We start from the raw sequence: 23,763 nt of genomic DNA on the forward strand, positions 1-23,763 counted from the left end.
CTATCTCCCCTAAATTTTTCAAACAAATCAGACAACACGGTTTGGGGTTGCTGCCCCTGAATTAGTAATTTTAAGTAACATTAGCAGTTTTTGGTTTTTATTTGATTGGAGTTTTCTTTTAAAGTCGTTATAACGACTGAGTTTACTTCATTTTTGCACAGAGTTATGTTTGATATGATAGTTGATGCATCATGCCATCCAGTAATGATACGAACGTATTCTGCTTCTTCATTAAAATTGTTTTGTTCCATGGTAACTGCAACTTGATATGACAATAGTGTCTTTTTCTGCATCCTCAACGGACTGCGGTCTTTGACCGGTAAGGGCTGCATGAAGCAGGCCAATGTTTTTATCCATCATTGCTTTGTCAAAATGTCTGTCCCTTTCTAATATACTGTCCAGTGGCAGTCCAAACAATCATCACTGATAGCCTCCTTTACAAGACCTACATATTGTATTTATTGTTAACTTGTTTTCGCCCTGAACATGCATGACATATTTGCCACTGAACGTTAAGCAACCAACAATGAATCATTCTAACGTATGAAGAGTCTTGCTTTAGTTGGTAAATCCCCATCTAATAATACTGTCGCAGTGTTTCCTCGAATAGGACGGGGAAATCTTTTTGCTGATCTGCAGATGCAACGTCAACAAGAGCATATGTTACTCGTTTATTATTAAATCCTTTATTTTCAACAATTCATGGAACTAAGTGTCCTCTCTTGATTTTATCAGGCATTGCCTCAGCTATTTTTATATCATCTGCATAAGATATTTGTTGCCCAATGCACATCATACCAAGGGTAACAATTCTCCGATTTTTTAAATATTGATTTATTTCATAGCGGTACACTTTTTCTGAACAAAAACGTTGTTAGTTTATTATTAATAATGTTCTATAAATATATGCAATAAATATGTTTTAAATTTCCTTCTCCTTCAACTCTGATTAAAACTTGCATCTCTCCTGAATATTGCCTCTTTTCTTTCATATCCAATTCATCTGAAATGATGACACCAGGAACTACCTCAGACACTGCCAGAAAAGGGACGAAATGATTGGTATCTAGAATTTAGCTGTCAGGTCTTGTCTAGTAGATGTCCACATTATGAAAGATCTTGGTGCTGAAACTTTATTTGTTCGATTACCTATGCTAAACTGTGTTAGATACATCTAGACCGCAGTCTGGGTATATGAATTGAACTTGGGATTTCAATACTGAGCTCAAAGTAAACAATCTGTAATATTCCCATGCATATTTTGGGTTTTGAGACATTCAAAACCTCTGATTTCTATGTTACTTTTCCAGGAGAGAACTCACATTCTACATTTGCAACTGATACGTTATTGAAGTACTCATCTGTTGTGCAACAGTTCAATAAACTCGTGCTTCTTAGCTTAACGAAATTTAATGTTTTATTTGTTGGTGTCAACATGTTATTGAACGACTCATTCTCTTTTGAAGAACAAAAGACAAGTTTACCTATGTTCCATATAATTATGAAATATCTTGTTTAGCTTAGATCTGAAAATTGAATTGTTGGAATGTAATTACTCTTTCAACATGTATGCGGGCATTTGCAATTTTTCTGGTTAACTCTACTTCCCTCGGTCAATGCTTAAATTTTAACCTCGGTGCATATAAGCCCTACACTTTCTTAAAGGTCAAATCTTCTGTCTGCTAATATAACATCTCCTGGGAAAAACTTGTATAATAATCCACAATTTTCAGGTTTTTTTTGCCACTTGATCGTCCAACCCAACCTTTAGACAAGCCCCCTGAGGAGTTATTCCAATCAAGAACTTGACTGTGTTATGGTGTTTGTATCTTACAATATAATATAATATATATATATGTATTTTATGATACAACAAGAAGCCACAACAGAAGTTTTTGGCAAATGTTAACACTGATTGTTTACCAAATCATTTAAATGAATGGATTCATTCAATAAGCATGCAATGAAAGATGACATTTATTCTTCGATCAGACATTGCTCTTCTTTGCATCACCTCATAGTTAAACAGCTCTATTCATTGACGTTTTACAGAGTTTAGGCAGATCTGAAATTTAGATATGTTGTTGAGCTTATATTTACAGATTGGTGCGGCCTGGTCTTTTAACATTTTCTAAATCCAAAGCGTTTGGATATTTCAAACTTCCGTCTTGAGATAATTGTACAATTTGATCTGCAGTTCAAGTTTAATCATCCCTTTTTTTAATGTTTGTTGGATATCCTGATGGCCATATATATTGTCCTCCTAAAACAATACAACAGTGTTACACTAAGAGCATTAACAAAACCATTTTTTTTTCATTCAAAACAATCGTTGATGTATTGAAGTGCCAAAAAAACAAAACTTAATTAATTATCCACAACTAAATGCAATGATGCAAACGTTTTGCTTTTATTGTTGTAGATTTATCCGACTTGCAAATTATTTTCATCTGTTTTTGATATCATGTTGTATTTAACTGTGAAGTCATTTTTCAAATTTGTCTTTCTTTAAATCTGTATGTATTTGTTAGTTCTCTCAAATTAATTTTTAAAAGTCTTGTAATGAATAATTCTTCTTTGTATTATAACAGGTAACTGAACCTGTGACAAGGTCCTGCCGAAATGAACACAACATACCACAAGTTGTAGGTACGTAATGTTTAATGAATGGAAGCCTTATTTGCAACAGAACTTTAAAACTTTAAAACAATATAACAGATTATCATACTATTTACATCGATTCACAAAACACAGGACTAGTAACATGTAGAGAAAATGCATCATCGGAATCATACATTCAATTAACTGAAATGTTAAACTAAAAAGGGAAGAGAGCTTCCACATTAATCTAACATCAACGGACTTGAACCTGGCAGGCAGTGGTATTTATATGAACAAATAAGACAACACTGCTACTTAGATTCAGCTAAGAACATTACATGTCCAAAACCGCTCGTTCCTGAGAAGGAAATATATATCTTAAGTCATGCTGTAATTCAGGGTTATTCCCGGATTGTTAGATTGAATGTCCCTTTGCCACTGCTTTAACAGAATCTGGGACGGACAGACAAAAAAATCAATGGTAAACCAAAATCAAGGGTAACAATTAATGCCAATGTTGCCTATCGCTATCGACAGGGGGATAATTAGTCAGGTTTAAAGTAATTTTAAATGTACAATCATTCATAACAGATGAAATAAAATCAACAAAGCAGTTTAATAAATAATACTTGAATATTACAGTTAATCATATCATGTTCAAGCATTATTTTCTTTACTTTTTGTGTGATGATTATCATAGAGTAAATCCATGGAAACAAATCATTGCTTATCTTAGAACAATCCATAGCAATAATAAATTAGAAGTTTTTATTTAACAATTTGATTCAGGGTTTTAACAATGACATGTATATACAACTCAGCATCTGACCCTCACATTTATAATTTTCACAAATCTACATTATTTTTAAAAGACGGTATGTTGATTTCAGCGCAATAATAAGAATTTGAACTTATACTGCAACTTCGATATAAGCTGTCAACTTATCTGTAACAGTTCTGGAAGACCAGATTATTTTACAAAAAATATCCACTTGAGATTCAGTGTTACTGTTACTTGGTTTCATTAACAACTCATTACCAGATCAAAATAATTGGTTAAACTTATTGCAGTTATGAACGCAATACAAAATTACACTTAAGTATTGTCTTCTTTTTCAGAACTGAATGATTAATTTGATATTTCGAATATTTTTCATTTAACATTCAACAATTCTGTAAATCTTCATCAGTCGCCAGTGTACTTGTATCTTCTACGAAACATTCTGTGGGATTGTGTCATCATGTTGACAATCTTCTTAAATCTGGAAGCCCAAGAGAACAGTTGTTCAGCAGCCATGGTGTTGTGTTTTTTGGCCAAAACGTTTTCTGGGTTGTATTTTAGCTGACACTATTTGTCCTTATGGTTACGAATGTGCAGCCTGTCAATTAAATGATGTTGGTAATGGATGGTCCAGTTGAGCAGCTTTTAGTTTGTCGAGGTGGCGGATGTTGTCATGCAAGATGATATATTTTTTTATTGCTTCATCTTGTGTCATATGTGCTGTTTCAATGTACAAAACATTAACGATTTGTACAATCACATGTGATTAAAAGTACTCTTGAGTGGTTTTTTTTCCTTCCTTTCTTATTACCATCATTGTTTCTTCTATGTCCAGCAGTGCACGAAATAAAAATAAAAAAAAAATAAGGGACATCCGAAAGGGGTGTAAAATAAGCGTCTGGGGCACTTGCCGCATTTTCATACACACATTCTCCTGCATCTTGACCCCCCGAGGGTGACTGGGGAAACGAAATATGGTCACTTGGTCTTCTCCCGACCGGTAGTAAAACGCTTGCTGAAGTGGGGCGTCCGTTTGACTGTGCGGGATGTATCAAGTTCGCAGTCACGTCCGGTCAGAATGGGGACGTTAAATGCGTTGCCTCGTGTAAAGAGAGTGCCACGCTCTTTTCACGTTAAGAACCATTGCAACAACTCTTTGAGGGGTCCGTAGGTGGCCTGTTGCAAGGCACAATTTCCGTCCCTATCCAATATACCTTCATTTTCCAGTGGCAGTCCAAATTTCCCCGACCATCATCCCGAATGGCCTCTATAATGACAAGTCCTACCTTGTTAACTTGTTCTCGTCCTGAACATGCATGAAATAATTGCCACTGGACATTAAACACCCAAAAATCAATCAATCCTGCATCTTGAAACTTAGTACAAATGTTCCCTATGATACGATCTTTTTTTAATGCCAAATTAGAGATTTTCCCCCGTTTTCACGGTCCACTGAACATAAAAAATGAAAGTGCGGAATGGGCATCCGTGTACTGGGGACACGTTCTTGTTCTTTCTCTAGTTTCACCCATTCTGTTACAACCCCTTATGTTCTGTTCAAATTCAGCATTACTATCATTGATATGGTAATATTTAAAAATTAATTGTTTACAAAAAAAATTGAAATTTTGAAATACTAAGGATTTTCTACCTCAGGAATAGATTATCTTAGCTGTATTTGACAAAACATTTAGGAATTTTGGTCATCAATGCTCTTCAACTTCGTACGTTATTTGGCCTTATTAACGTTTTTGGATTCGAGCGTCACTGATGAGTCTTTAGTAGATTGATTGATTGTTGGTTGCTTAACGTCCAGTGGCAAATATTTCATGCATAGTCAGGACGAGAACAAATTAACAATAAATACAATAGGAAGGTTCTGTAATAGGGGCAAAGTTAAGTATATTTGTTTATTCATATTTTTTTTTCAGGTGGTCTCAATTGTGATGGGGCTAATAGAAGACACCAGGCAAAAATGATAACAGTTATGAACACTACATGGAAAAATGAGAAGCCCACAATAAACTTCACTACCAGACCATATAAGGAACGAAGACTTAATGAACCATTATATGATGGAAGTAAAACTACAATCCTACAATCAGTGCCATTTTGTGACTTTTTGCTCGAACAATGGCATGTCAAAGTCTGCACCCACTGGACGTTAAGCAACCAACAATCAATCAATCAAAGTATGCAGTGAGCATGTGTTTGTCAAATGAAAAAATGGCCTTCATCAACCAAACAGGCTACCTGCAAGTTACAAAGAAGCACATTACATGGTGAAACACCTTTTGATACCAACAACAGCCTATCATTGTTGTGTCAATGACTGCCAGATATATAGAACATTCAGACGATATAAAGTGTGCTGTTTGTGATATGGATAGGTACTTGACCAACTCCCAGAATCCAAGAAAGACGTTTACCTATATGCCCTTAGGTTCTAGACTGGCAAGATGGTATGGCACAGACAATGTCTGTAAACTTCTCTATTCCAAACAGGAGTTTGCAAATGGAAAACTAGAGAATTTTACAGATGGATCGATATATCAATCTTGGTATGAAGAAGGGGGCGTCTTTGAAAACATGGAAGAATCGTTAACCGTTCCGTTAGCTTTGTTTACAGATGGACTTAACCCGAATAAAAGTGGCTACCCAAAAGTCCATGTGGCCACTTATTTTTACATGGTTGAATTTGCCAGTAAATGTTAGACAAATTCTTGGCCCAATGATGCTTGTTGGTATTATTCCAGGAACCAAAACATCTTGATCCTTATTTAGAATTAATTGTGGATGAACTATTGACATTATCCGAATCTTTTTAACACCTACAAAGGAGCACCATGCAAGTTTAAATGGCATTATTACAATATCAGTGTGATATTCCAGCATTTGGCAAGCTGTTACATGTGTCAAGACAGGCAGCATTAAGGGGATGTGAATACTGTAACTAGAGGCTCTCAAGAGCCTGTGTCGCTCACCTGATTCTACTTTGGTTTTGGAAATGATATAAAATATAGATTAAAATCATAACAGATACCCTAAGAATGAGTGAGGCCAAATTTGGTTTAATATTGGTCCTGTAATCTTTTCAAAAATCCTGATGGCCATCTTGAACAGTAAATCGGCAACAAAGTAGCAACACTTCATCAGCACCTCATAAGAAACATTTATGTCATGTTTGGTTTCATTCCATTCAGTGCACCTCTAGAAGAAGTATTTGTATGTATTTCCCTTAAGGTCTTATGTTAAAGGAAGTCCCCCCACTGCATCCATCGTGGATGAAGGATCAGCTTCAAAGTAACAACACTAAGTCAGCACCTCATAAGGAACATTCATGCCATGTTTGGTTTCAATCCATTCAGTATGTGGTTCTCTAAAAAAAGACATTTGTATGTATTGTCCATAGGGTCCTTTGTTAAACATTGTCCCCAGCTGGACCCCCCAAGGGTGACTGGGGTATAGAAGTATGGTCACCATTGGTCTTCCTCCGACCGGCAGTAAAACCCGTGCTAAAGTGGGGCGTCCGTTTGGCTGTACGGGATGTACAAATTTGCAGCCACGTCCGGTCAGAATGGGGACGTTAAATCCGATGCCTCGTGTAAAGAGAGTGCCACGCTCTTTGCACGTTAAGAACCCTTGCAACAACTCTTTGAGGGGTCCGTAGGTGACCTGTTGCAAGGCTAAATTTCTGTCCCTATCCAATATACCCTCATTTCCCGTGGCAGTCTAAATTTCTCCGACCTTAATCCCTTAATCTATTACAGAACCTACCTATTGTATTTATTGTGAACTTGTTCTCGTCCTGAATATGCATGAAATATTTGCCACTGGACGTTAAGCAACCAACAATCAATCAATCAATCAATCCCCAGCTGGCGGCCATCTTGGATTATGGACCAGCTTCAAAGTAACAACACTTGGTCATCACTTCATAAGGAACATTCATGCCATGTTTGGTTTCATTCCATTCAGTGGTTCTCTAAAAAAAGACATTTGTATGTATTTCCCTTAGGGTCCTATGTTAAACTAAGCCCCCCTCTGGCGGCAATCTTGGATTATGGATCGGCTTCAAAGTAACAACACTTGATCAGCACCTCAAAAGGAACATGCATGCCATGTTTGGTTCCATTCCATTCAGTGGTTCTCTAAAAGAAGACATTTGTATGTATTTACCATAGGGTCCTATGTTAAATTAAGTCCCCCGCTGGCGGCCATCTTGGATGATGGATTGGCTTCAAAGTAACAACACCCCCAAGGGTGACTGGGGAATAGAAGTATGGTCACCATTGGTCTTCCTCCGACCGGCAGTAAAACCCTTGCTAAAGTGGGGCGTCCGTTTGGCTGTGCGGGATGTACAAATTTGCAGCCATGTCCGGTCAGAATGGGGACGTTAAATCCGATGCCTCGTGTAAAGAGAGTGCCACGCTCTTTGCACGTTAAAAACCCTTGCAACAACTCTTTGAGGGGTCCATAGGTGACCTGTTGCAAGGCTAAATTTCTGTCCCTATCCAATATACCCTCATTTCCCATGGCAGTCTAAATTTCTCCGACCTTAATCCCTTAATCTATTACAGAACCTACCTATTGTATTTATTGTTAATTTGTTCTCGTCCTGAATATGCACGAAATATTTGCCACTGGACGTTAAGCAACAAACAATCAATCAATCAAAGTAACAACACTTGGTCAGTACCTCATAAGGAACATTCATGCCATGTTTGGTTTCATTCAATTCTGTGGTTCTCTAAAAGAAGACATATAAATATTTCCCATATTGTCCTATGTTAAACTAAGTCCCCTGCTGGCGGCCATCTTGGATTATAGATCGGCTTCAAAGTAATAACACTTGGTCAGCACCTCATAAGGAACATTCATGCCAAGTTTTGTTTCATTCCATTCAGTGGTTCTCTAAAAGAAGACATTTGTATGTATTTCCCATAGGGTCCTATGTTAAACTAAGTCCCCCGCTGGCTGCCGTCTTGGATAATGGATCGGCCTCAAAGTAACAACACTTGGTCATCACCTCATAAGGAACATTCATGCCATGTTTGGTTTCATTCCATTCAGTGGTTCTCTAAAAGAAGAAATTTGTATGTATTTCCCATAGGGTCCTATGTTAAACTAAGTCCCTCGCTGGCGGCCATCTTGGATGATGGATCGGCTACAAAGTAACAACACTTGGTCATCACTTCATAAGGAACATTCATGCCATGTTTGGTTTCATTCCATTCAGTGGTTCTATAGAAGAAGTTCAAAATGTAAAAAGTTAACGACGATGACGGACGCCAAGTGGTGAGAAAAGCTCACTTGGCCCTTCGGGACAGGTGAGCTAAAAACCTGCACACATTTTTGCAGTGAAGAACAATCCATATACATAGAAGACGGGGAATGTTTACCGTTTCCCAATAGATTCTATGAATTCCTTAGATAACTATGTCCATTGAACTTATCAGAGGTGGCCGTCATAAGATGCCAAGTAGACAATGGGGAAGTGACATACATTACTAAGCCTTTTTATGTCATTTACTGTCGTCAGTTATAATCAAATGATGATGATGCTGCATCAGGTGGCTTTATGGCTACCACTACAGTTATTGTTTATTGAAAGTAAATAAGTCTGCTAGTCTAAAAAACTTTAGAAAATTTGTTAACCAAACTGGTGACCTTCTGTCATATTTAATAGAAATAAAGCTCTGCATGTAATTTAATATGGCTTTGATGTGTCTGTACATGTGCATTTAAATTTATGCTACATGTATATAGTACATGATTTTGCTTTTCTATCATTTATACTTTGTTTTAAACTTTACATATAAGTCTGTATTACAAGATCATGTAGATCTATAAAGAGCACTTTTTACACTATAAAAATATGTTTGGTATAAGGAACTTTTATCAGGTTTAGGAACAACCCCGACAAACAGAGGATAAGAGAGGCAGCTATCCCTCTGGTTCTAACGTTACAAAGGGTTCTACTAGTTTAGTATTGTGAACAGACCATCTTCAACCATTTGTTCATCACCATCGAACAAAAAATCATACAGCGACTTTTGACGATCATTCGATGGTAGGAGTTCAGTGTCTGTATATATAAATGAGTTTAAATTAAAAACTACTAGTTTATGTATTCATCTGTCTGAATGAAGATTAACGCAAACAAATCAAAATGATCCGAATATGATGGACAATAGTAAACGGTATATCAAGTGTTGTCCTTCATTTTCTGTATCAAAGGGCCAATAAAACTGATGGACGACTATTTACTTAGAACAACAGGGAACAAATGTGTGAACAAAACAAAGATATTATTAATGGACTAGGAAAACTTAAAGATACACAAGTGAAAATTCATATTGGCAACACCGTAAAGCCTACAGTTCAGCCATATATAAGAATATCTTTTCAGGCAAGAAAACGGGTCGAATCAGATAACGAATGTTCAGACGAAGGTATCGCTCAAACAGTGGGTGCTGCAGGTAATGCAGAAAGGAGAAAGGGAGACGAGACATCTCATTTAGTTGGTAACTGACAATTGGAAAAAAGTTAAAGCTTGCATACAGTAAAAAACAATTTCGTTGGACATTTTAGCAATGACCAGTTTGAAGTAAATCCGTTATTTGCAGCATCAATAAGATATAAAATGTAAAAGTTGCAATTAAAATCAGACGCAGTGCCGACAATTTTTGACTTTTGTTCCCAAGCATTGCCACAGGACACACCAGAAATAAAAAGAGTGTTAGGCAATCGGAAGCGGTTAGGAAGAGAAATAGAATAGAGGTATTTAAGTTTATACATAATCTTTTTTTTTTTTCGTTTCTCGCAAAAAATAATGTCGCAGGGTTTCCGCTGGCGGTCGCCATTTTCGCATTTTGCAAAAAAATAATTATGGCGATTAAAATTCATCATTTGCGAAATAATTTGGCGAAGGAAATATATATAACGATTTAATTTCATCCATCTTGTTTATTTACTTTTTTTCGGGTTTCTCGGACTTTACCTTTATCAGACAATACTCGGAATTAACCTTGAACTCGTTACGATTTTGACAGAAAATCAATAATCAGCTGATTAGTGCTTTGTTGCCTATGCATTTTATAGCTATAGGCAACAAAGGACTAATTAATAATGGTGCTGATTGTATTGTTAGACAAAATGATATGGTTATGTAGCGATTGTGGTTGGGCGTGTAATGCAATTATTACCTGAATAACTAAGGTTCTTTCTGAATAGCTAATGCAGACACAACTTTGCAGTCTTTTTACGAAGACGAAGTGTACACTTTGAAGCTTGGAATAGAAATGAGGCTCTGCTTGATTCCTGTCTGGTTCCTTGTTTTTGGTCTGTTCCTTCTATCCGTTTTCCCATCATATAGAGAGTGAGGTTAGGCTTGTCTGGTTCCCGGTTTCAGATATCATATTCCTCCTATATTGGAGAACCGCTAAAGCGGTGTATCAATCATCCAACGGCACCACAGTTAAAAGGCGTTACATGTCACATAAAGGATATATTAACCACTTTGCGAAGCACGTGTTTGAAGCAGACTTTTGACGTCTCATGTTCTTATTTTAACGATGGTGGTTCGGAAAGGAAAAACTGTTGTAATGACGCAAAATGTTCAAAAGCAAGAAAAATCTCCCACTTAAAACTTTATCCTTTGACTTTGATATAGATAATTGATTTGAGAGGGTACTTTAAATACGTTTTGGCGACGCAGGTGTTTCAAGCATAGTTTTACGTCTGAACTTTGTCATTTACGATGGTCCTATACGAAAACTGTCGTTATAAAGAAATGTGATTGATTGATTGATTGTTGGTTGCTTAACGTCCAGTGGTAAATATTTCATGCATATTAAGGACGAGAACAAATTAACAATAAATATAATAGGTAGGTCCTGTAATGTAGGCCGTCCGGGAAGAAGGTCGGGGAAATTTAGACTGCCACTGGAAAATGAGGGTATATTGGATAGGGGCAGCAATTTTGCCTTGCAACAGGTCACCTACGGACCCCTCAAAGAGTTGTTGCAAGGGTTCTTAACGTGCAGAGAGCGTGGCACTCTCTCTACACGAGGCATCGGATTTAACGTCCCCATTCTAACCGGACGTGGCTGCGTACTTGTACATCCCGCACAGCCAAATGGACGCCCCACATTGGCAAGTGTTCTACTGCCGGTCGGAAGAAGACCTGTAGTAACCATATTTCTATTCCCCAGTCTACCTTGGGGACTATAAAGAAATATGTTCAACAGGTTGGGAACAATCCCTCAAATGAGGGGTAACCTTTCAATGTAATGACTATCCCTTAAATGAGGGATCAATTTCAAGTGATAAAAACATGTGTTTCGTTGTAAAGACCACTTCTTAATACAAAAGGGCACAGATTTATATTATTTGAAGAATTTTTTCCCAAAGAACTATACATCTATTTGGTATTATTAAAAAGAAGGAAAATTAAAAAAAATATATATTTATGTTACTTGGCGAAAAAAATAATAAAGTGGCGGAAAATATATTGTTTTGGCGAAAGAGGTGGCGAAAAAAATAATTCATCCAGGGGAAACCCTGCATATTGGCTGCCTGAGATTCCCTTCTAGTTGGATCGGCAATTCCAACATGTGCCGCTGGCTTTCTGGTTGATGGGGCCCAAATGTATGTTTTGTATCGCTTTGTTTACTAGGTTGAACGTCATTTACGAAAATTGCTGGTCGATCGGGAAGGTTATGAAGATAGGCTGCGTTGGATCCAACACAAAACCGTGTATCTTACTGGTCCATTTTAAGAAGACGAGCACTAGATTATTACAGTCAAGTTCAATATGCTTCCTATATTCAAACCCATTTTTATGGACATTTCACTGCATTTTTTAATCAATTTTGATTCAAGATCATTGATTAATTGATTCAAGTCAAACCTACTTTTGCTACATATTTGGAATTATCATTTGATTTGGAAGTTCAGTTATTGAGTTTAATGAGAGGTCAAGGTTCTGGGCTTGCTCATTATTCTCTTCGGTGAGTTCTCTTCATTTGTGAGTTCTCTTGGGAAAATTCAATGGAACTTAAAAGTTCAACTGGTGTGGATGATTTTGGTTGGGATGAAATGATTTCTTTTTCAATGGATTAACAGGGTTGCCACACAAGTGTCAATCCAGGTATAAACATTGCGACCTGGAACAGTAATTGTATCAGTACTTACATATAATGTTACTGAGTTACTGACAGTTTTGTATATATTTCCATACTGAAAATGACTTCTTATAAGGTTAAGATCATCATCCAAGATGTTCTGTACATTTGTACATCTTGTAATATATGATGTGCGACATGAACAGTTCTTTGGAGATATTTGTAAAAAGTCTGGCACATTTTCAGCTAATGAATCCAGTGAAACACTTTCATTTTCTGAATTTTGTTCACTTGATATTTCTATTAAAAAGTATAGTTGAATTGAGAAAATGAAAACAGTGATTTCACAGCGACTACTTTGCTTGGGGTGTGTTCAAGTGGAACACCTTTCTCGTCCATATTCCAAACTAGTTCTGGTTTATCATTCAACCCTAACCCATTCATCTCTTTCTTTAAATCCAGAAAATATTCCCCTACTTTTACGGAGTTGAGCGCTCTTGCTCTGATGCTTGTCAATTTTTCCGGAGATCTAAGTGTAACAGTGTGATTTCTCCCCGTAAACCCATACTACCAGTCTTTGCCTGACGTATTCTTGAAGTTTTGATCAAGATTAAGCTCCTTAACTAAGTGCCCCACCTTTTCCATTACTTGGGCCTTATTCATGTCCTATCCCAGTTCAGCAGCCTGGGCACATTTGTTTACGATTTGTTTCTCTATTTCTATGGGTATTACTGGCTTGCGTCCGACAGGTGTGTTATCTTTAACTCGACCCCGCATGTGGTCGCTTAAGTGGCTTGGGGTATTAAATATAGAGATGCCGCCTTTTCTATGATACTCGCCCACTCTTGATGCCATCTATTGCCTTGATGAAATTTTCATCGGTATATATCCTATAAACACTTTGCTTTCGTTTCTTTGGCATTGCTGAAAATTCATTAAAACACAATATTTAGAAGATATTTGACTACAAAGAGATAAAATGCATTTGGAGACAAAACCATAAAGCCATGCATATGAAAGAGACCTTAGAATTGGGAGCTTATGAATGTTGGAAGTTTTTTGAATCTTTATAAATAAATTATGGTTTGCAAATTGAAACCGATATTTGCAGCGTTTCCATTCACACCTGTCAGACTTCAGGTGCCCAGGTGAGCGATTCATGCTCATTGGAGCCTTTTGTTACTTCAACCAAAAGATTTAGCTCTTATGAGTATTTTGTAGTTCTATTGAATAAACAAATTGTTATATTATTTTTTTTTTTTTTTCATTCAGATAATTCACTTAGCATCTTTGAATTCAAACTGGCAACCATGTAACTTTAAAAGGTCTGTTGCTGATTTCAAGTTTATTTCTTCATTTACTTTTAATCCAATCGTACATAGTTGCTGAGCCCCCAAGGGTGACTGGGGAATAGAAATATGGTCACTTGGTCTTCTCCCGACCGGCAGTAAAACGCTTGCCGAAGTGGGGCGTCCGTTTGGCTGTGCGGGATGTATCAAGTTCGCAGTCACGTCCGGTCAGAATGGGGACGTTAAATCCGATGCCTCGTGTATAGAGAGTGTCATGCTCTTTGCACGTTAAGAACCCTTGCAACAACTCTTTGAGGGGTCCGTTGATGGCCTGTTGCACGGCAAAATTCCTGTCGCTATCCAATATACCCTCATTTTCCAGTGGCAGTACAAATTTCCCCAACCATCATCCCAAATGGCCTCTATTATGACTAGACCTACCTATTGTATTAATTGTTAACTTGTTCTCGTCCTGAATATGCATGAAATATTTGCCACTGGACGTTAAGCAATCAACATTCAATCAATCAATCATAGCTGCTGAGGTCCCATACATTTGTTCTGAACCAGTGCGTCTTCTTTTGATTTTAGTCTTATCACGTTTGATATGTTCATTTTTAAAATTCTTGTGATAAAAAAAATATTGAAAAGTCATCAGGAATGTCATTGTCCTTTCCTCTTATGTCAAATTTATCTTTGCAATCGCGAAGTGCATTTGCAGCATTGGCGTCAAAAATCTTATGATATTCATAAAATTTCTCACTGTAGCTAGATTAAATCATTAAAAAGTAAGCTAGGCAGCAATCTTATTTTCGCTGCGTTGAGGAAAACACTACAGATGACCCCTTTTATTTACCAAAAGCGCATACGAACTCTATAATAGTCAGTGATCAGATATTCTTTTTTCTCATATTTTTTTCACAATTTGTTTATACCAATAGTTTGTGCCTTCAATCAAAGGGTGGACTTGTCAGATATACTGAATGTAAAACAGATCTTCTGGTTTACTGTATTTTTGATGTCTTTTTGAACGCGGTAGATTCTAGTCTATTGTTGTAACTGTCGATGAAATCGGCAAAGACGAAGGGGTTAAAAGGGACTAAAATCGAACAAATCACAACGAAAGTAAGAACATGTTTTCTTACAGCTTCTACGCAGCTTTATAAAGTAAAAATGCGAGATAAGGATAGTTAACATAAAAAAAGCTTTTTCTTTCTTTTTCTTTGTAAATACTTGATATTATTTTTCTTTTTCTCGATTAGTTTGTTTAAAAATAAAATACCTTGTTGTCTCATCTATATATTAGATCTTTAAACAAAAAATAATAACACCTTTCATTTGATAACCATTTATTTAATATAGTTTCCTTCTTTCTTCTCATTTCTCTCCTCTACTTCTTGTTTTCTTCTTATAATAACCTTGTTTGGTCATCCAACAACGTGTCCACAAAATCCACTTCCATCGGTTCCTAAAACAAATATACAATTGTAATTAAGTATTCATTTTTAGTAATAAAAAATAATTAATTATTTAATAAGAAAACAAACAAAATATGATGAATTCTTTTTTTTCTTACAAAAATATAAGAAAAAAATCGTTCTTTTAATCAGGTAAAGATAATAAAAGCTTTCCTATATTCACCCACGTGACGTAACCTCTTCACACTCTAATTATAGAAATTGAAGATGACGCCATGTTTTTGTTTGTTGTCGTGTGTTGTTTATTATCAATAACCCGTGTTGGAAGTGTTGCAAATACAGCAGAATGTTACAGAAGTGAAGATATAATGGATTGTCGAGGTGATGGTGTTGAATTATTTAGTGGAAAGATAGATCCTTCTATCAACAGAGTGTTAATGAACTATATTATGAAAAGCGAGCAGATTCAAAATGTCCACGTTAAAGCCACTTGTGTGTTTGAACTATCGTTGTCAAATAAATTAACATAGTGTTTTATATTTCAGAGACATATGTCTATGTAAAGGAAGTGATCTATGTCATAAATTTGTTTTATAAACTTTAGAAACATTTTTATTTCATTAGTTATAAATCACATTTACTCATGTTAAACAATATATTTTGATTACGATCATTGTAATATAAAGGATAATATTTATAAACGAGTTATGCTTACATCTTTTGTTTACTACTACTGCTTCCACATGCAGCATTATTTTCCACCTCCATAGGCTCCTGCTCATTATTTAATGTTAAATCAATAACTTGATTCTAAAAAGATAAAAAAGAAATAGTTAAGACAATAATCAATGTTTACTACTCATTGTTATGACTAACTTTTTCAGGACACAAGCATTGAAACATTGTGTTGTTTATTATCAATAACCCGTATTGGAAGTGTTGCAATTACAGCAGAATGTTATAGAAGTGAAGATATAATGGATTGTAAGGTGATGGTGTTGAATTCTTTAGTGGAGAGATAGATCCTTCTATCAACAGAGTGTTAATGAACTATATTATGAAAGCGAGCAGATTCAAAATGTCCACGTTAAAGCAACTTGTGTGTTTGAACTATCGTTGTCAAATAAAGAGCTTTGTGACACAGTGGAAGGGAAAATTATAGTGGTGAACGGGGAAGAATGCTCATAGTATGTAAGTACATCGTGTTTGATTAAATTTTACAAGTGTAAAAATGGTTGAATGGTTAGCATGATTACCATATTAGGAAGTTAATTATATGACTATATAAGGAAAGCATGTGATATTTTTGTATACCTTATTAGGAAATGTTAATCATGTGACCATATAAGGAAATTAACCAGGTGATATATATTTTGATTTCCATTATTGATACAAATTGAATTATTGTTGAAAAAAAAATATTATATACTCACATTGAGATATATCTCACTCACTTCTTCTATTTCTGTTTCTAATGATATGTCCTGATAAGAAAATAATGTACACGTAAATACATAGAAAATGTTGGAATAATTATCTCCTTTTTTATTGAAATTAACATAGTGTTTTATATTTCAGAGACATATGTCTATGTAAAGGAAGTGATCTATGTCATACATCTGTTTTATAAAATTTAGAAAAATCTTTATTTCATTAGTTATAAATCACATTTACTCATGTTAAACAATATATTTTGATTACGATCATTGTAATATAAAGGATTATATTTATAAAAGAGTTATGCTTACATCTTTTGTTTACTACTACTGCTTCCACATGCAGCATTATTTTCCACCTCCATAGGCTCTTGCTCATTATAAAATGTTAAATCAATAACTTGATTCTAAAAAGAAAAAAAATATAAACAGTTAAGACAATAATCAATGTTTACTACTCATTGTTATGACTAACTTTTTCAGGACACAAGCATTGAAACATACACTTCCAGAGCAGAAGAAGTAACATCCACAGAAAAAATTTCACTAGGTAAGATAAGTGTATTTTTCATATATTTAAGTAAAGACAATAAAGAAAATATACCTGTATGTCATAACCACACTTCAAGAGAAAGAGAAAAATGTTAGTGTTTGATAGCAAATATTCTTTTTTATTTAATTAGGAATAAGCACTACATTTGGAGTGAAAGAAATTGAAGAAGAAGGAAACACCACTCACATCAATGGATTATATTGTAAGTGTTAATTTTAAAGATTTGAATTTAAATGAAATAAGAAAATCATTTAATTTACATATCAATAAAGTTTATGTAAGTTGGAGAAAAGAAATAGAATAAAACATATAGCATTCATTCCAAAATAAAGCTTTTATAATAAGTTAAACTTAGTATGATAAATTTTTTTTACAGCTAACGAAGGAACAGAAAGTCCTAGGAAATGGATAATTGTAATCGCTTGTCTTTCTGTGTTTTCTTTATCAATTTTATTTGTTTTATTGTACATTTAGTAAAAAGAGAAAATCATATTATCATGTAAATAGTATTGAGTTAAAAAGGGTGCCTAGCATTACATCTCATTTATCATCAGAGGTTGAATTTTGTGTTTTAAATGAAAGGAAACAAAAGTCATCTCCTTTTTAGCATACTAAAGTAAAGTTATATGAGTTGTTCCCCCTTATTTGTCAGTTGAAAAAAAATAATTCATACAAAAAATGTGCTTAATCTTTTACAACAGTTGTAGTAATACAATAGGGAAGTTCGCCGTGACGTCACGGATTGATCACGTGACTTACTGGTGGGCACATTAAATGAATGATTGAAAATCGCAAGTCAATCGATGTTTACCGTTAATTAGCCACGGTAGCTTCATGTTGTGTTATCGGGTGTACCAACAGATTTGACAAGGACAATCCCAAAAGCTTTTACCGTATCCCAAAGAAGCCAGAGTCGCGCAAAAAGCTCTGGATTTCAGTAATCAGACGAGATCAGTTGGAACCAAGGGAAAATGGCCGTGTTTGTTTTCGACATTTCATATCTGGTAAGTCATTATTTTAACTACAAATTCATATTTTTTCTAATGTTTGTTGTCTTTCGAAAGTATGTTTCTACTTATCAAAGCATGTCAACCGGAGTTAATGCTTTTCAACACACAGAAATGAAAAAGGGGAGTGGTCATTGGATCATTTTTCTGTAACTTAGTGTAAGATAATCAGACAAGGTCAAGGAAGTTTTTTAAATATATTTTCATGATTATAGATATTAATCTCAGCTATTTCCGTACTTAACCTTGGTATTTTTTAACTTTGTGTCTTCCTGTAATTGTTTTTTTTTTCTTCAATCAAATGATGACATACAATGTACATCATACAAGTACCCCATACATGTAGCCTATGATACATATATGTGATACTTATCTATGACTGTGTCGGTCATATAGTGAAGTAATGTTCTTCGGTCAACCAGTTGTACAACTTTCAAATGTTTTTAAAATAGCAAAACAACTTTGGTGTAAATTGAATTATAAATCATATGTAAAATTCAGGTGTGAAAAGTAATGACGAGAACAACCCAGACTATGTGCCATCAGTTGACATGGGGTAATGCAGAGAATATCCCAGAACCTGAATCAGGTATTAAATATGCATAAATCATTAGTGTAATAATATATATAAAAAGATGTAGTATGATTGTCAAGGAGATAACTTACTTACATTGACACTTTTTATTTCCTAGAATGAACATGTAAATTTTTAAATACTGTTGCTAATTGTTCAGTAGTTTATTTTACTTATTGAGAATTTAGAGAATATTAAACTCAGGTTCTTCAATGAATTATACATTTCAATTATCTATTACTCATACTGTACTTAACAACACAAGTCCTAATTAGTGAGATATAGAACACTTAATTTCAGTGGAGTGTTTGAATAGCAGTTTCTTTAATCAGAAATAATTGAACATGTAATTAATCTTTGAAAACAATAACTAATTAGTCTTATCACTTTAATCAAGGAGAGGTCAAGGTTAACTTTAGCTATAGATGATACATGTATCTACAAACAAAACAATGTTGTAAATACACATTAAGCATCTCATCATGCTCATGATTCAAAGATTTCATCAATATCTGAAGTGACAGCAGGATATTTTTTCTTTAATAAAATGATGTAAAGAAATGTAATGGTAATGGATGCTTAAACATTTTACTAAGTTTTATTTATTGAAGGCTGTTTAACAGCTATTGTATAATATAAAAACATTTTTTTTTCACATTAATAAATTTTCTCTTTATTTTCAGTGCAGTCAGATAACAACCAACACGATGCTTGCATCAACATGAACAACTGTATGCTGAATAAGGTCGCCTTCAAACAGAAAACACCACCTTGAAGGCAAACATCAGTCAGCTAAATTTTGAAAACCTTGTTACTGCCAGTGATCGTAAAATACAGTTTTACACCGGAGTGCATTCTAAAGCTCTATTTATGTGGTTGTTGTCATTTTGTTCCTGTATATTGCCATCATGTAAAGTAATGTCACCAACAAGTGTTCTGCTATGCCTATTAATGAAGTTGAGACTTAACCTTCAACATGAAGATCTTGCCTATCGCTTCGGTGTCTCCAAAACAACAATATCAGACATTCTCAAACTAGGACTTCCAAAATTAGCCAGCAAACTGTCCTTTCTGATTCAATGGCCTGATAAGGAATATCTATTAAGTAACATGCCATCTTTTTTAAAAAAATCTTACCGAAGGTGCTCCAGTATTATAGACTGTTTTGAAGTTTTTATTCAGCGACCAGGCCAATTAACTGCTAGAGCTCAGACCTGGTCCAACTACAAGCACAACAACACCATTACATTTTTAGTGTCAATAACACCAACAGGAGCTATTTCATTTGTATCAAAGGCATTTGGTGGTAGGACATCCGACAAGGTTATTACGCAACGCAGTGGTTATTTGGACAAAATTCAACATGCAGATCAGGTGTTGGCTGATCGTGGGTTTTTGATATCAGAAGAACTTGCCAACAAAAGTGCAACACTAGTTATACCAGCATTTACAAGAGGAAAAAAACAACTAAGTGCCAAGGAAGTAGAACAGACCCGTAAAATAGCGCATGTCAGAATCCATGTTGAGAGAGCAATCCAGAGATTAAAAAACTTTAACATTCTTAGTTCAAACATGAGTATGTGTATGGTTCCTCATTCCGATAGCATTGTTAGCATTTGTTCAGCAATTTGTAATCTCCAACCAAAACTTGTGTCTTAAAAAACTCTTTTAAAGACTTGTATATATAGTTATTTGATAATAGAAAGTTTCTTATTGCATATTCAACAGTCTGTAGCGAATATAAAAATGTGTTTCAAAATAATTTATTTCACACAATGATGTATTACAAAATAATTTATGTCATACAATGTACAAGTCTATGGTTTTCAAACATGAGCAGAATAGTTTTCATTAATGATGCATTAACAAGAACTTCTGCTTATTCCACATGAACGAAAAAGCCAGTTACAAAATATATATATGAAAATGTACATGTATATTAACAGATAAAATAATATATACAACTATTCTTTTTAAATTCAAGAAGTTTGAGCAAATTTTTTTCCAAATTTTCTTTATTATAGATAAATATGTTGTTAAGTTTTCATTTTTCAATCATTCTTACATTAAGTAGTGTGCATTCCAGCTATTGATAATGCAATTTTTAATTGTAACGTACATGTATGTCTATTTTTATTAATACATATATATATATTGCATAAATACAAGATGTTGGTTGAAAATTTTTTGCAATGTCTATGTATTAATAAAGTAATTCAACTGGTATTGTTTGAATGTCTATACTTAACAGCTAGCACAAAACCACCTTCCTCTTGGTTTACGTCGAATGTTTACACATTTGTAGTGGAACCATTTATAAGGACATTGGTCACCATCACACCTTATCATTTGACCATACTCTGGTTCGGAACAAATACACCATGATTTCTCATTAGCATTGTTGTTGTTGTCGACCCTGTCATCGTTGTTTGTTGTTGGCTCATTTTCAAGTTCTCTGGTGAGAAGTTCACGTATAACAAATGATTTTAAAAAGTTCTCACACTTGTGTATCAACTTGTGGCAGAAGTCTAGATCAATTGGGACTCGCACTATTACCATGCTTGCTTCAGGCTGACATTTGGTATATAAAACAAAGTCACAATACTGGCAGTTGGTGATGAACATCTGCATCTGGACTTGCGTAAAATATCTGTGACTGGTCTTCAGGGTTAAATTTGAGTCGAGACAGAAGTTTTTGTCACTTTTTGCAGCTTGTGGTACAGTTACATCTTTGTGTTTAAAGGACACTTTACCTCTATTGTACCTCTGCCACAGCACTTGCAATTCACAATGCCATCAGGGCTGACTCCTAGGAATGGGTGACTTGTGTATATAAAGAAACCACGCGGAGAACATGTTAGGTCTAGGTGGTGGTTCTGTTGGTGATTTGTGTATGCCTGTCTTCATTCATCTTCATGGTCTACGCCGCATTTTACTGACTGTTTTTTTGAAAGGTCATATGTGGAATAACCGGCTATCCTTTTGACGAGGTTGGCTGCAGGAGTTGTTGCTTTACGAACTAGCACATCATGAGCTTTGGATGCCGTGATTCTACCCATTCTATGTTGATACCATAAGGAACTGATGGCTTGATTTCTAGTTGCTACCTCTAAATTTTCTGCCTGGTATTGTGAAACAGTATATGAATCTATGGTTTTATCACAAAGGTCATTGTTATCGGTCTGTTGAAGTGTTGACAGCAGTGGAGGGTACTTGCTTTCAGTTGTTTTTGAGGCAGGTGGATTATCTATACTTGGTGTCATAACTGAGGTAAAAAAGGCAGCATTAGGTGCAATAGCATACAGTTCCTTTAGGACTTCCGTGGGAGGGAGAGGTGCTGCACCGTTGGCTTGGGACACTTGCGATATCTTTTGAACGTCTACCCTTTATATGCTGGAAAATGTCAGTGACAGTAGTTGGAGTAACCTGACAATAAAAATAATTCAATTAGTTAAACTGGTGTTGAATATATTATATATATCTATACACATTTAATAGTAACATACAAAATTAATTATTTTGCTTACATGTCATCTAAATCTGTGGTTAGCAGGTGTTATTAGCAATTCTTTTGTATTTTGTCAATCTCAAATTTCAAATTACAGACATAGTGAATATTTTTTTTTTAGCTAATATAAAATATTGATTTGTCTCCTACTTTACATATATCTTTGATTTTTTTTTTATTATCCTTTTAATATACTGATAAATTTGCAGACAGGATAACACTAAATGCACTTTTTATTCCTGAGTCATATTGTAAAAATTAACCAATTCAGGTAAAACTTTATACCTGAATAAAAGTGTAAAAATATACCTCTTTTCTAAATCTGTTATTCCACTGACAAGCTTTACTGGTTGAACTTGTTTGTGTAATTCCAATTTTAACAGCCATCTCCACCTTGAACAGTAGTGCCCCAACATGACTGCATACTTCCCCTAACCTGTAAATGAAGAATTTTTTGTTATTTGACATTTTGAAAAATGTATCTGTGCTAATGAAACCAAATATAATACATCAATTGAATTGTTTCATATATTTCATGGTAGGGCCTTTTATAGCCGACCATGCGATAAGGGTTTGTCTCATTTTTTGAAGCCTGTATGATTGGCTATATCTGCTTACATCCAATTCAATTGAACTCTGCTGGATAGAATTGTCTCATTGGCAATTGTACCACATCTCCTTATATTTCATATCAATACATAAAACACATTACATATATATATTTGTAAGAACAATAGAACTCTGGGTCACAATTGAGTCATTGAACAGTATACATACCCTGCCATACAGGTACAGTGAGCACATTATACTGTCCCACTGCTCTTTTCCAAATACACCCATGGTCCATGTGGTTTATCTCTAGCTCTCTGTGACGGTGTGACCTTTGCCTTGAGGACCATGAATGGACAGTCGTTGTCCACTGGGTGAGAAAACACGACTTGTACATGTCCACTGATGACGTAACTGAAAAAGGGAACAAATCAGTATAAGGAACATAAAGCAAAAAGAACATTTAGTTATTATGGTTATGGACATAGATATAAGAAGATGTGGTATGAGTGCCAATGAGACAACTCTTCATCCAAGTAAAAATTTATAAAAGTAAACCATTATTGTGCATGTATGATACTTACAAATGTATATGTATAAAATTATTCACGATATCTTCAGGTGACAAAGTGACTTAGCCTTCAGTACAATGACTATGCTTTATACATAAACCTTTTTAAACCATCTTTTAATTTTTTTAAAAATTTTATAGATATTTTTTAAATGTTTTATTTTTATGTATTCTAGTTCAAATATATCAAAATAAGTCAAACACTACAATTATAGATAAATCACTACAAAATTAAATTATCAATCAATATAGAATTGTAAAATTCATGGTAAATTTAGTGTATCAAAAATAAAGGGTATTATGTGCATTTATTTAATGACACTACATATGCACAGGGACATAAGTTCA

The 23,763-nt window shown here is 34.8% G+C and overlaps 1 long non-coding RNA gene and 1 pseudogene across 1 annotated transcript; one reads left to right on the forward strand and one right to left on the reverse strand.

Annotated features, from left to right (window-relative positions):
* The first annotated feature begins 5,710 nt into the window (after positions 1-5,710).
* LOC127732762 (uncharacterized) lies at positions 5,711-6,339 on the forward strand (annotated as a pseudogene).
* A 15,831-nt stretch (positions 6,340-22,170) lies between these two features.
* On the reverse strand, positions 22,171-23,241 carry LOC127732786 (uncharacterized). The gene is made up of 3 exons (XR_007996431.1): positions 23,073-23,241; positions 22,605-22,731; positions 22,171-22,213 (listed from the first exon to the last, which is right to left on the reverse strand). It is a non-coding gene; the product is annotated as an uncharacterized LOC127732786 (long non-coding RNA).
* Positions 23,242-23,763: the final 522 nt, after the last annotated feature.

The sequence above is a fragment of the Mytilus californianus genome, unplaced genomic scaffold (assembly GCF_021869535.1).
Source record: "Mytilus californianus isolate M0D057914Y unplaced genomic scaffold, xbMytCali1.0.p SCAF_27, whole genome shotgun sequence".
Taxonomy (NCBI): domain Eukaryota; kingdom Metazoa; phylum Mollusca; class Bivalvia; order Mytilida; family Mytilidae; genus Mytilus; species Mytilus californianus.